Genomic DNA, 13807 nt, shown 5'->3' with positions numbered 1-13807 from the left:
TCATGTGGCTGGTGTTTATAGTAATGAGGTCACTTTCCGTTAGCACCTGATTGGCCAGTACTGCTCACGTGACTGCTGTGACTTCATAATGAGAAACTGCAGCCACATGACCAGCACTAGCCTATCAGGAACTGAGGCAGAATTGACCTCACAATCACAAATAGCAGCCACATGACCAGTACTGGCCTATCTGGCACTGAGACCCACATGACCTTACAAGCAGAAAATGCAGCCCCATAACCAGCACTGGCCTATCAGTCCCTGACACACAAGTGACCTTACATCCACATACTGCAGCCACATGACCAGTACCTGCCTCTTAGGCACTGAGTCGCAAGTGACCTCACAACCACTAACAGTAGCCACAAGACCAATACTGGCCTATCAGGTGCTAAGGGAAAGTGACCTCAGAAGTAGAAATACCAGACACATGATGAGCACTGGCCTATCAGGCCATGAGGCACAAGTGACCTCACAACCACAATTAGCAGCCACATGACCAGTACTGGCCAATCGGGTGCTCAGGGAAAGTGACCTCATAACTAGAAACACCAGCCTCATCACCAGCACTGGCCTATCAGGCCCTGAGGCAAAAGTGACTTCACAACCACAAACTGCAGCCACATGACCAGCACTGGCCTATCAGGCAGTCGGTCACAAGTGACCTCACCACCACAAACTGCAGCCACATGACCAGCACTGGCCTATCAGCCACAAACAGCAGCCACATGACGAGCACTGGCCTATCAGGTCCTGAGACAGAAGTGACCTCACAACTACAAACAACAGCCATTTACCTAGCCCTGGCCTACCAGACACTGGGGCCCAAGTCACCTCATAATGAGAAACTGCAGCCACATCTCCAGCATGAGGGCTGGATTCAGCTCTCACGTGTGTGTGCCATGTGCTCCTGGAGGTGGTGAATGGTCAAGTGGTACCTGCCTGGAACTGTCTCCCATATGGCAGGGCTGGTGGCAGGCACCGAGAAGGGAGCCTGGAGAGTGGTTCATGTCACTTTCAATGAAAAAACACGGGCTGGACCTAGTGACACACCTGACCACAGCCTGAGCCATTTGAAATGCCCTGTGATTGCTCAGAGCCAGCATCCATGGCCACAGACCCCTTTGTAGGGTATTGTCAGGTGCAATGCCAACTGGGTCTACTTCCCACCCTGACCACCACGTCCACTGTGGAGTCACCTCACAACCCTGCGGCACCACAGCCCATTCGCTCTGCAGAGCAGCACCACCAGCTCTGGGCCCTGTGGGGAGCACAGGGGAGGGTCCAGGAATGGCCGGGCAGGCCAGCACTGATGTACTCACCTGGGGAAAGGCTCTCCAGGGAGCAGGGACGTCCCTGGAGAAGAGGAAAGGAGCAATTGTGTGCTTGCAAGGAGAAGTAAATGAGCAAAAGAAATCTGTTTCTCTGTATGTCAACTAAGGGCAGGCTGCTGTGTTGCTGGGGCAGCAGAAGTTGCCTGAGGAGCCCCAGGGCGGGGACTCTTGTGCTGTCCTGGAGAGAGGGGATAGCACAGGGGGCTGCAGGCAGTCTGGAGGTACAGAGTCTCCTAGACACAGGAGCAAGGGACACAGAGCATCACTGTCCTCTGTCTCCTTGTGCCATGGGGGCCAGTTCCAGCTTGGAGACTGGTGGGGATGCTGACACACACTCCTGCGCCCAGGGGCTGCCATGCCCAGAAGAGGGTCGGGCTGTGGTGTGAGTGCCCAGAGCTCTGCAGCACCCTGTCGCTGGCGCTGCTGTGGGGCCAGCCCCAGATTGGGCTGCTCTGTCAGGTAGGCTGGGCAGAGGGCAGGGGAGGTGGGGAGAGCTGGGGAAGGTCTGGGCTGGGCTGGAAAGGGCCCGGGGGAGGAAAATGCTGATGTTAGCTAAGCTGTGTGAACGGGCAGGGAGATGACGCACCCCGGTGGGTTTGTGGTGCAGAGCCAGGTCTCATGGATGGGAACCGAGACATGGAGGGCACAAAAGAGAGGAGGCCGCTTTGTGACCTTGGTTGCATGGAATGACTGGGAAGGTGCCCCTGGGCAATCGTCACAGAGCAGCCTCTCACATCGTCTGTTTCCATGCTGGGCTCACACTCCACATTTCTGGGTGCTTGTTGCTGCATGACAAGCTCCATGCTGCTTGTCTCAGTGCCTGTATTCAGGGGAACAGTCAGCATGAAGTCATCAAGGGCAAATTGTGTCTGACCAAGCTGATATTGCCTTCTGCGATGGGATGACTGGCTGTGTGGACAAGGGGAGTGCAGTGCAGGTTGTAGAACTTGAATTTTGGAAGGCTTTTGACATGACTTTTCCATAACATCTTTGTAGCCAAACGGGGCAGACGTGGGATGGAGGAGTAAGCAACGGAGAGTGGGGGAAATTAGTTGGAGGCCATCTGGCTCAAAGAGTGGAGAAGAGTGGTGCAAAGTCCAACTGACTAATCGTTGCCAGTGATGTTCTTCAGAAGGAGATACTGGAGCCAATACTGTTTGTCTTTATGAATGACTTAGATGATGGGTCGGAGTGCACTCTCAGCCAGTTCACAAATGATACCAAATTGGGGTTAGTGGTTGACATGCTGAAAGGCAGGGCTGCTAAGCAGAGGGACAGCGACAGGCTGGTGATACGGGCTGATGAGGACACAGGGAGTTCAACTAAGTCCTGTCCCTGGGATGAAATAACCCTGTGCAGCAGGGCAAGTTGGGGCTGACGGGCTGGAAAGCAGCTTTGCAGAAAAGGACCTGGGGGTCCTTTCTGCCAACCAGTTGACAAGGAGGCCTCAGGCTGCTCTTGTAGCAAAGCTGGCCATCCTTATCCAGAGTTGTGTTAGCAAGAATAAAGGCAGCAGGGTGAGTGCAGTGGGACAGACAAAATATCCTGGCAACCTTGACCAAAGAGAAGCAAAATAAAGACGGGCAGAACTGGCCAACTACCAGTCTTGGAGAGAGATGTATGATTAACAGAGTGCCCAGGTACTGCAAACATCTTAAAGCAATCAAAACAAATGCATTTCTGCCGGTTGCCAAGTGGCTGGAGCCAGATGTACCTGGACTTGTGCAGGGGCAAGAGGTCCAGAGGGACTTTTTATTACTCTACCTCTAAAAGCATGTCCAGGATTATGATTTTTTTTTAGTGCTAGAACACGTTTTTTTCAAGTCTAACTTTTTAATTAAAGCATTAGGACTCCTGCTCAAGCATATCAATGGGGTGGGGGAGGGGAAGACACTTTCCAGTGGCTTCAGTGGTTGTGGGATGAAGCCTGAGTTTGGTCTGAAAGAGAAAAGACTAGGACTGGGTGCCCTGAGAGTGACCATACTTGATCTACTTGATGCCTTCCGTGCTTTTCAGCGGTACTTCTTCTCATCACGCTTCAATCTACAATGCACTCTATTTTTTCCCTTGCATAATAGATCAGACCTGTGGAGAAAAAACTGAGGAAATGCCTCAGAAGTCTAGGGAAATGCCACGCTGATAATCTGGACTGCCTGGGGAGCCCACTCAAAAAGTAAGTGTGCGTGAGATTTCACAGAAAAGGCCTGGAGAAGCCAAGTGGCAGTGACCGTCCTGAGGTGCCAAGGATCCCAGTCCCTGAGTCGCAGGACTGGATATGGCCTCCTTGGATTGCTCATGACATGGGCTTATGACACACCTCACAGAGTCAAATAAATTTCTGCGGGGGAATGGGAGGAAGAAAGTAGAAAGGAATCAAAAGAGAGGGAATGCAGGCCAGGAGTCCCGCCGGTAAATATTTCCAAATACAGGTGGATTTTACCTCCTCTCTGGCAAGGCCATTTCTTCCATGACCAGCAGCACATGGGGGAAGGAGTTTGTTTTTTTGTTTTGTTTTGTTTTGTTTTCCTGACATCCCTCATGGGATGCAGGGCAGTGGGATTTGAGAGACCCCTTCCAGTCAAGGGGGAGTTGCTGGGCACTCAAGCAAAGATTTCAGTCTGGGACCTTAAAGTCCTAGGTGGCTGAAGACTATGAGATGTCTCCAGTGTTTGGCTCTCCCTTTTTAAACCGGAGAGTCTCTTTGCTCTCTCAGAGGATCAAAACCATGATGCCTTTCGCTGCAGTCAATGCCTACTCAGCCCAAGGTCTCAGCCCTGCCAGACTCAGCCCAGGGCTGGTTAGGTGTGAACAGGCCTGTGTAACTGGCTTTGTCACAAGTCACATCACAGCAACCACAGAAATGCCCCCAGAAGCCGATCTTGTGACATCTGGCCTGAACAGGACCTACAGAATTTCTCTGCCTTTTTTCCCCATACCTAAAACTTTCTTTTTAGCTCCTTAGCACTGGGATGAAGTCTCAGCTCCTGGGACAGCGGAGAAGGCACCAGCGACTGCCAGCCCTGCTGCTACACTCAGAATTTCATTCTGTTGAACTAAAGCAAGTCCCCAAAGTACTCCCTGCAGCTGTCTGGATGGGCAAAGGTGGGACCTGGCCCTTCCTGTTCCTCCCAAGCATGTCATTTGAGGAAGCGCTGGAAGAACAGGCCTGGAGGATCCTCATGGCACCGAATTGCCTGGGGCCTATCATAACGGATCGTGCCCTCCTGCAAATGCTTCCCAGGAAAGGCACTTGCGGACAAGAAGCTGCCAGTGCTTATGGGATCCATCAGGACCTCTGGGTGGGCAAGGAGACCTCAGGCTCTTTTCATCCTGTTGGAGAGCAGCTGGCCGCTCAGAGGACTGTGGGGAGGACGGACAGGTCCCATGGCTCGTGAGGTGAAGGTGCTGACACATGCCTGGGGCCAGCGCACATGCTATCGCCTAGACCCTCTCTCAGCTCCTGGGAGGCCACTGCAGGAGCAAGCAAATCCTGGAGAACAACCTTCCCCATGTTTCTGGGACCAATGACAGGGTCACTTCTGTGTGAGAACATGACATGCCAGCAGCAGGGACATGAGTGGCATTTGTACTCGTGAGGTCACTTCTGCCTGAGTACCTGATAGCCCAGAAGCAGGCACGTGGCTTAGATGCATATTGTGAGGTCACTTCTCTCTCTGAAGCTGATTGGCCTACAGCAGGCCAATCAGCCACTTCTTGGTTCATGTAGATTCTATTTATGTCTCCTCTGCGTCTGCTGCTCAGGGGCCAAGAACAGGCTCATAGCTTCAATGCTAACTGTGAGATCATTTTTGCAGCAGCACCTGATATGCGAGAAGCAGCCAGAAGACTGAAGTTTGTACTTGTAAGGTCACCTCTGCCTGAGTACCGGATAGGCCAGCAGCGGGAACAGCATCAGCAAAGTGCCTGTGAGGTCACTTTGGCCTGAGCAGCTGATCAGCAGGAACGGGGCTGTGAAATTGATTGTGAGGATGCTTCTGTCTCTGAAGATGACAGTCCAGAAACGTGCTGGCCTTGCAGGGCTGTTCCCTGCCAGGCTGGGGCTCTCCAGGGAGCCCTGAGCCGCCCCTAGGCTGTGCCGGGCAGGGGGCTTGCGCCGGGCTACCGCTGCCGTGGATCCGGCAGGGTGCCAGAGTCCACTGAATGGACTCATCACTGAGTTCATGCAAGCAGGGATTTGGTTGGTTTGTTTGGGATTTTTTTCGCACACTGAAATAGAGACTGCTGTTGCATTTAAAAACAAAGATTTATCAGCTGGTACCAATGAACCACATATAACACAGAACTATGAAAACACAGTGCATGCAGTTGTGTGGTGAGTCTGTTGTTCCACACAAGTGCTCTGTCATGAAATATATCTATATCTATATTTATACACACAGAAGCATATATGCATATATACCTATCTATGTATATTGTTTGGGTGTCTAGGAACTACCGAAGGCCTTCCTGATGATCAGCTCTCTTTATTCTTAGGAGAATAGGTGTTTTCACCACTGCAGAAACATACCTAGGCAAATCATGGTATTCAGGAGTGCTTTGCAGAGACTGGTACAGTCTCCTTAGATGTGTGGTAGGATGAAGTTTTAAGCGAATAGCGTGTTCCCATTCAGTCAAGAAATGCAAGATCATGTATTTCAGCACTAATTTAGAAGCTCTACAAGCTTCTACATATGCAAATGAGGCATATGGACTATTCAGGGAAGTGAGCAAACATCTCTTGTCTTTCAGAGGCTATAAATCATATTATAAAAGAGGATGCCATGGATAGTGATGAGGAATCACCTTCATGGTTTGAAGATGAGTTATCATCTCATCAAATGCCTAGCAGACAAAAGGAAACATTGCTTGACTACAACAGGTAAATGTCTGTGTCCTTTTGTATCAACCTCTTCATAGTGCTGGGTCTTTCTAAACAGTCTTGGTGGTTGTAAGTGTGAGGTGAGATAGAGGAGGGAGTAAAGGAAAGTTTTTCAGGGAGGGATGCTTATATCAATACATGCAAGAAGTAAGCACAAAGATGAAACTAGGTACTAAAGTTCCAATGAAGTACATTGTTATCACTGATCAAACTGAAGGACCCAGCCTCCTTTTCCTGCACATAAAAGATCCACAGACTATTTGAGCACGCTGATGTAAAACACGGTGTTCCTTAAAAGATTAAGGACCAAACAATCTGTTGTCCATCCTTTTAGATATAAAAACCTATCTGGATTTGTGTAGCCACCTTTGCCCTTCCAGCTTCCAGGTTTGCTAAAACAGCAGTGAATTATGTAGTGGGAATAAAATTGAGCAAGGGTTTGTTAAAACAGTGTAAGAAAAAACTTGAAACAATGTCGGCATTTGTTACCTTTAAGCCACTAAGCTTATGTTAATCTTTTGATATTTCAATGTGAAAGTCATTTAAACCCACAGGTGTAAAGTTAGGTTAGGTTGTTCCAGCTGGATCAATCACTCTTCTCAATTTCTATTACTGTGTTGGTCAGGAAATCTTCTGACCTACTAAACGCAGTTATGCCTCTAGGATCTTTGGCTTGAGCCAGTAGGAGGTACTGCAGTGGTGCGGTGGCAAAAAGAAATGGTGTCCACAAATGTATTTCATAATACTAAAGTGAGATCACTATAAAGTTTATTTGCAATCTGGGTTAGTAAACAGCACACAAGGCAAGATGAAACCATTGGAATGGCTGAATAGAATAAGTATCTAACATGTACATATGGTAATGCCGTAACTTTACCCATCCAATTTGCAGTTCTTTAGATACAACCCATGTGTTTAAATTCCCTTTTTGTTTTTTTCTAAAAATGTTATTCTGCTCCCTTCTCCCTGCCCATCCTCTTCAAGAACTTTTGACCAATTTCAGCTAAACTTGACAAATGTAGAGCTCTCAAGGTTGTTGAATTCCTGGCAACATGAAAATTAGCATCTGGGTGGTGAGGAGATCCCTACAGGTGTGTGCTGGGAGAGAAAGCTGTAATTCTCCCCATACCAGCTAACTGACCCCTTGCCCTGCGTGCATTTGGCTGGCCACTGCCCATGTGTAATATGAGAACCATCACTTGCCCAGCCAACATGGTGAGGACCAGCAGACATGGTGGGGATCAACACAATTGCTCAGGGCAGGTATAGCACGAGTTGTCAAGAAAATGGGCTTTGGTAGTCTTCCTGACCACAGAACAGCTTATTACTTGCTGGAGGATGGAGAGTATTAACAACAACAACAAATAGGGAGGGGGAGGGGGAAAAAAAAAACATTAACATCTCTGTCTTCCTTGCTAACTTTATTTTTAAACTTCTTGCTTTTCAATTATTGTTCTAGAAATGCTTATTGCCAGTCAACACGGTACAGGCCAGGGCTCTAAACAGCTGGAGAGCCAGGATACAGGCAAAGGTCTCCTTGCAGCCTGCAGGAATACGTGCTCAGGAAAGGTTTGCTGTTCATACCCCGGGCCTGTCAGGTCTATTTGTTAGCACCACATCCCCTAAAGAAAGATATCTTTTCACTTCTTTAATCTCCTAGGATTAATTGACTCAAATGACCTGGGTGGAACTCATGGTAAGGAGGTGGCCTGGTTTTAATGTGCTTCCTGTTATTTCTGCCTTAATATCCATGTTTCTTTTTGATTTAATGACATCAAATAAGGACATTGTGCATGACCATAACTTCCACTCCAAATTAAACAATCAGGATATTGCTAGCAGCTCAGGGAGCTGGAAGATGCTGCTCGCAAACCTCTCTCAATGGCAAGAACTCCAGCTGACCTCAGTGGGATTCAGACCACAGTTTCCATTGCCTAGTAAGACTCTGTAGCCCCTAGCAGATGGCTCTGCAGCAGCCTGATTGCTGATCATGCCCTTTCTCTAGCCTACTTTTTTTTCTTTTATATAATAGTGGAATGCAACAATTTTTTTTGCGGAAAGAAACGTGTTTTTTCTTTTATTTAACTTAGGAGGAACAGTTATAATACACTTGCCACACAATGCTGCACTGTAGGCACTAAAAGCATTTCAACTCTCAGAACGCTTCTATTTCTACATCTGCGTCTTTTTCTTAACAAGAAAGATGAAGCACAAATAGACTTAGTGCTCTTCTGTTCCTTTTTACTTTTAGGCAGGAAATCCATTCTGTTTGGCATCCCTGTATTACAGCATCTGGACTTTTAGTATAAGCATTTGAGAGCTGTGTCAGTACAAACACACACGTTACATGGTTGGGTGCTCATCTGTCATGTAAGAGGCACATCTCCATTTGGGTTATGTGACGGTTGCCTCTGTCGTTATCTACCAATAACATCTAATCAGTGCACACATATCCTGCTAGCACTTTCCACCTGGGGACCAGAACTGCGTGAGTGTTGATCATCTGATCAGACGCACAGAGAAACGCATCCTGTGAAAGGATGCTTGGCGCTTTGTTCACGAGGTAGGGGCTTGTCTGCTTATGTGCTTGAGGTACCACCTGCAGGCAATGGCTTATGGTCTTCCCGAGCAAGAAACCTGGTCTGAAGGAGCCTCTGGAAATGAGACAGCAGCATGTGCCCTGGAGAGCTCTTCAGACAGACTGAAAGCTGAAAGTCTGTCACCCCCTATAAAATGAACTTTGAAATTATGATTCATAACCAGGCTTCTTTTACAGTGTCTGCTCTCACCTTTCCTGCCTATGTCATGCTGCTTGTGCTCCAGACTGACTTGGACACAGGCCCATCCCGAACCAAAAACTCGGCAGTCTTGGGAGTGTAGCAGTGCACCCAGGCTCATCCACCTTGCTGAAGGGCTTGTCTTCTTTTCTCCATCACTCTCCCACACAAATCGAGCTGTGAGTCTCCTTAGAAGTGACCTTAGATCTCAGTAGCTCTGAAGTCGGGCAGAGGCTAAGGTCTCTTTCTGTCTGCGTAGCTATGTCAGTAATTTAATCAGGGTAGAAATTATACTTCATTATTAAGTAATTGGTTTGTTTTGGTAGGTGTGCTCTGACAGTTTGCACTATCATCTGATTGATACACAGTTTTCAATTTACATCCTGTTTCATGTGTTTACATGTGTTAGTTTGCACAGACACATAGTTATTAGTTACACAGAAGCCTAGCCTACCTGACTCAGTATTCTCATCCAAACTTCCTTTTCACCAGCACCCGGGAAGCCCAGAGGACAGCACTAACTAGCATCTATATTCCACATGTCCATGTATGGTGGGAGGCTGTTGGAGTCTCATTGAAAGCTGTATTTACAACATTATTACAGAACTGTCCAGCATAGGCAGCAGTTTTGTCACTTGCAACTTCAGATGGATGGCTATGGATATTTCTGAGTTTCATTTCATTTTCCTTTTCCAGTTTCTTTTTCATTTATGTGCCCTTAAAGCACCTGAATGCTGTGCTTTCCCAAGCAACTGGATTATCATGAGGGCACCCTACCTGAAGCTCTTACAATTTGCTTAGGCAGAAAACAAGACTGAAAACATTCATCTAAACTGTTTTCTGAGTCAAGAGATTCACTTGGACCCAGCCTTCCCCCGCTTCCCCCCCCCCCCACAGGCTTACTAGACAGGTCTGTAAGGTTGCCTAGGAGAATAATTTCAGTGACTTTGAGAGGGCTATTTAGATCATGAGTCCAGTGTATGCAATGCGTGCAATGTAAAAGGCAATCAAGATGTGTTCACTAAAAGCATACCTTCCGACAGTCTGCCATTGCAAAGTACAGTTGCTACATCGTTCATAAGAGAAATCAGCTGAGCAGTTCAATGCCTTAACCACAGTGTCAGTCCTTTCTTCATAAAGGCCAAAGCTTGAAAAAATAGGAAGCTCAATACCATCTTGCGTTTCAGTGACTTTAGGAAGACAGCTACCTCGATTTCCATCAGCAGACTTCAGCAGGAGTACAGCCTTTGATTTCCAGACTTCTGAGAGCTGCCATTAAAGGAAGGTGTTTAAAAGATGAAACAGGTTACTCTCCAGCTGGTGATTTTTTCCTGAACTTGGAAACAAAAATCCTAACTGGATGTGTTTATCATCAAATGCTTTGAAAGTGCTCAACTTTGATCCTGTTTGTAAGTTCCTTCTAAATACTGAAATTCCAGCACGTCAACAGTTTCTGGCATCCAGCAGGTCCATTTTCTCACAGAAGACACAAGCAGTTCAGGGCTAAGCCCCCAGGTCAGGGATCAGTGCTGGCCCTGGAAACAGTCCTCCATTTCCTCAGGACTAGGGAAGCCATGTTGCTCTCTCTGATGTCCAGGAGCCAGGGTGCTAAGTTTTTGCCTAATTTTTCCAAAGAGGATGAGAAGAAAACGGATTTAGGATATAGCAGTTAACACAGGCCTCCTCAAAGAGTTCAAAGCCCTTCAGCCCACGTAGCACTACCTCAAACACTGACATCTTTGAGTCTCTCTACCTGAAGCCTTTCTTGCAGTTCCTTCAAATGATATCATAAAACATCATGACTAATGCTGTCCTGCTATCTAAAGCTTTGCAGCTTCTCCACAAACTTTTTCTGCTTCCCCACAGTCCATCTGCCTCCTCCCATTTCCATTTCATATCTTCAGCAGTTCACTAAACTCAGTCCACTAGTCAGTCCTCATCCATGTATCTGGTCTACCTCCAGATGGACAGGCAGGACTTGATAGCAAAGCCTTTCATTCCTTCTTAAAGGATGTATGTTACTGGATTTGCTCTCCCTGAATTTTTCTCAATAGCTGAAGAGAAAGTCTGAAGCCGGCAGAAAGAGAAAGGTATTCTGCATTTCCAGATAACACTTAAATAGCAAACAGAAAATCTAGCCTGCTCTTTTTCAGAAGAGAATTTCAATGAAGACAGCAGCAAAACATTTGAAGGGTTTTGTTTCATTATTTGCAGTACTTTTTACATTCTTGAAAACAAAGTATTTAAAGACATATTTCATCCTACTGTGCACTGAGTTTTGCTGACCTAGAATGTATACAGCTAACCATTACATCTACAGATAGTATGCCCATAAAGGAAACAGCTGGGTTTTCAAGCAACAAATTACAATGGACTTCCAACAGATAAACCTGTCCTGCTTATAAACCAGTCAAGCTAACATCTACATAAAACACACAGACAACAACATCCCCAAACCCACCTTTTTAAACCAGAAGCCTTTCTGAGTATACTCTCCTTCTTTATTACACCAGACACTAAGACTCCTACTATGACAACGCATTGCTTATATTTTGAATCTACATATATTCGGCATTTTATCCACTCTTAAGAAACTACTTTTTTCTACTACTATAAGAGCTCAATATTAACAGAATTTTTTTGAGCACACAAATGTATTGATTCCTCAGGTACATGCTCCTGCAAACAGCTGAGTTAGCATTTATAGTTCTAACACAGTCTCTGTTACCTTGGATGTCACACTTTGAATCTGTCACAGGACTTCTGGATGAAGAAACGGAGCAATGACCATCTCTCTTCTTCAAGCTGAAATTTGGTCAGAGAGACCACCCACACCATCAAATCATACCTAAAGATGAATTCCACACAACACATGTCATAGGTTAAAGAAAGGTAAAGAAACGCAATCATTGTCTCCATACGTTTTCTGTTATGGGGGGTTTCTTTCTGAATAACCTACTGTAAAGCAGAGGTGCAGTAGGATTTTACATTAGAATATTTAGAGTTTACTCCTAAGCCCCCCAAAGAAACCTAATTGCTCTTTAAGAATCAATTCTAAAAGAGAGCCCACTTAAAGCCACCAATGCCAACAGATTAAATATTATGCCAATGGAGTAAATATTGCCACCCTTTAGACTCTGTAGGAGAGCAGGGAGGGGACCGCTTCACAGTCAGGCAGTTGCTCCTCCTCTTCAGTAGTTTCCTCCCTCCCCCGTTCTCTAATCACACTCACCTTCTGAAAGCTCTGTTAGGGCTGCGCTTCCTACGCCTCTGAAAATGTTCCTCCTCATTAGAGGAGGAGGACGGGGGCGTACTGTTGTAGAGTTCATGTTTCCACCTGAAAGCATTTCAAAGGCAACAAAAAGAAGATTAAGAACATGCTAAGTCATGTCAAGAATCAAGTGAAGTCTATCTCAGAATGTACTGTGAGATCTATGAATTTTCCAGTTCATTATATTTCTCATGCAAGGGATTTCAAAAAGCGCTACATGTTTTCCCTTGCAAGAGCAAAATTCAGTCTTTGTTGGGAAGGTAAAATGTTTAACAATTCTACAAACAAAATTCAGCTACAAAGGACTCATTTTCTCTAATCAGTCTCACACAGAAAGCATCCAGTTTCACTGAGCATGAAGTATTCACTCCGTGAAACATAAGTCCCTTGCACTTATTTAATAATCGGTCTTCTAAAACTGATGCACCCTCCTCTTTCCTAAACTGACTGCTTGAAAGAATGCCAAACAAAGTGCTCATATCACGCTATAGATAGCATTCTCCAAGCTCTAAGTGCTTACAGAATCCAAGCTACCTTTGTCACCACCATCACCATTGACACCTCTTTTTGGAATTCTTCTTGATTAAGAGTATTTCCACAGAGAAACATTCCAAGAAAAAAGAAGAAGAAGAAGAAGAAACTTGCATTGGCGTTTGAGTGATTACAGAAGTATATGGTGATACTATTCAGTTTGACTTTTGCATACAGTATACCAGAGCTGTGCAAAATAACTGTATTCTATATTTCCCCCTGATTTCCACTGAACTTTGTGTTCAAAGTGGTTACCAAAAACAGCAGGGCAAGTAAAGAAGGGAGCTCCTGAGAGAGCTTCAGTTACTTACTCCCAAGGTCTCCAGGCTTTATGATTTCTCAGTGTCTCGGCCTTTGTTTTCCTCGCAGTTTGTCTCCCCGACACAGGCAGACCAGACAACGTCACACAGAGCTTGAAAAGCAAATGCAGATCTATCCAAAGGCAGCAACAGCTGGGTCAAGCAGCCTGCCAGTGGACAATCACGTCTTGACATAAGTTCTCAGTCTTCTTTAAAATCATGGCAGGCTGCAAAGCAGACAGCATAAAAAACTAAGTGACAGTATAGATTATATGATGCCATACATAATACTGAAGTACTGACCGAGCTGCATACCCAGTTCTGTCTGTAAGCTAACAATTGGTCCCAGCTGCTGCTTTATTGACACTAATTACAGATGAGCTTCTCTGAATTTTGCATATAAACAAGAACTGAGTTCCACCTCTATGTCAAACTGAAAAGTTTTTATGAACCCATTCTGAATCATGGAGCAGAAGAGACTAAGAACACAGTAAAATTTCCAGACTCTTCTGTGGAGTCTAACTAAATTACCTGCCCTTTTTCAGAAATTCTTTGCTATACTCGACAATTAAATAGTCCGATGAAGATTTTTAGAAGGGGCTTCTGGTTTCAAGTGCAGAACAAAAGGATTTCAGTTAAAGAATCTCAGCCAATACTTCCTAAATCATGTCATCACTGACCCCAAATTGTATTTTTAGAAATCACTTGCTATTGAA

The sequence above is a fragment of the Apteryx mantelli genome, chromosome 19 (assembly GCF_036417845.1).
Source record: "Apteryx mantelli isolate bAptMan1 chromosome 19, bAptMan1.hap1, whole genome shotgun sequence".
Taxonomy (NCBI): Eukaryota; Metazoa; Chordata; class Aves; order Apterygiformes; family Apterygidae; genus Apteryx; species Apteryx mantelli.
Note: the sequence above shows the minus strand (reverse complement) of the source record.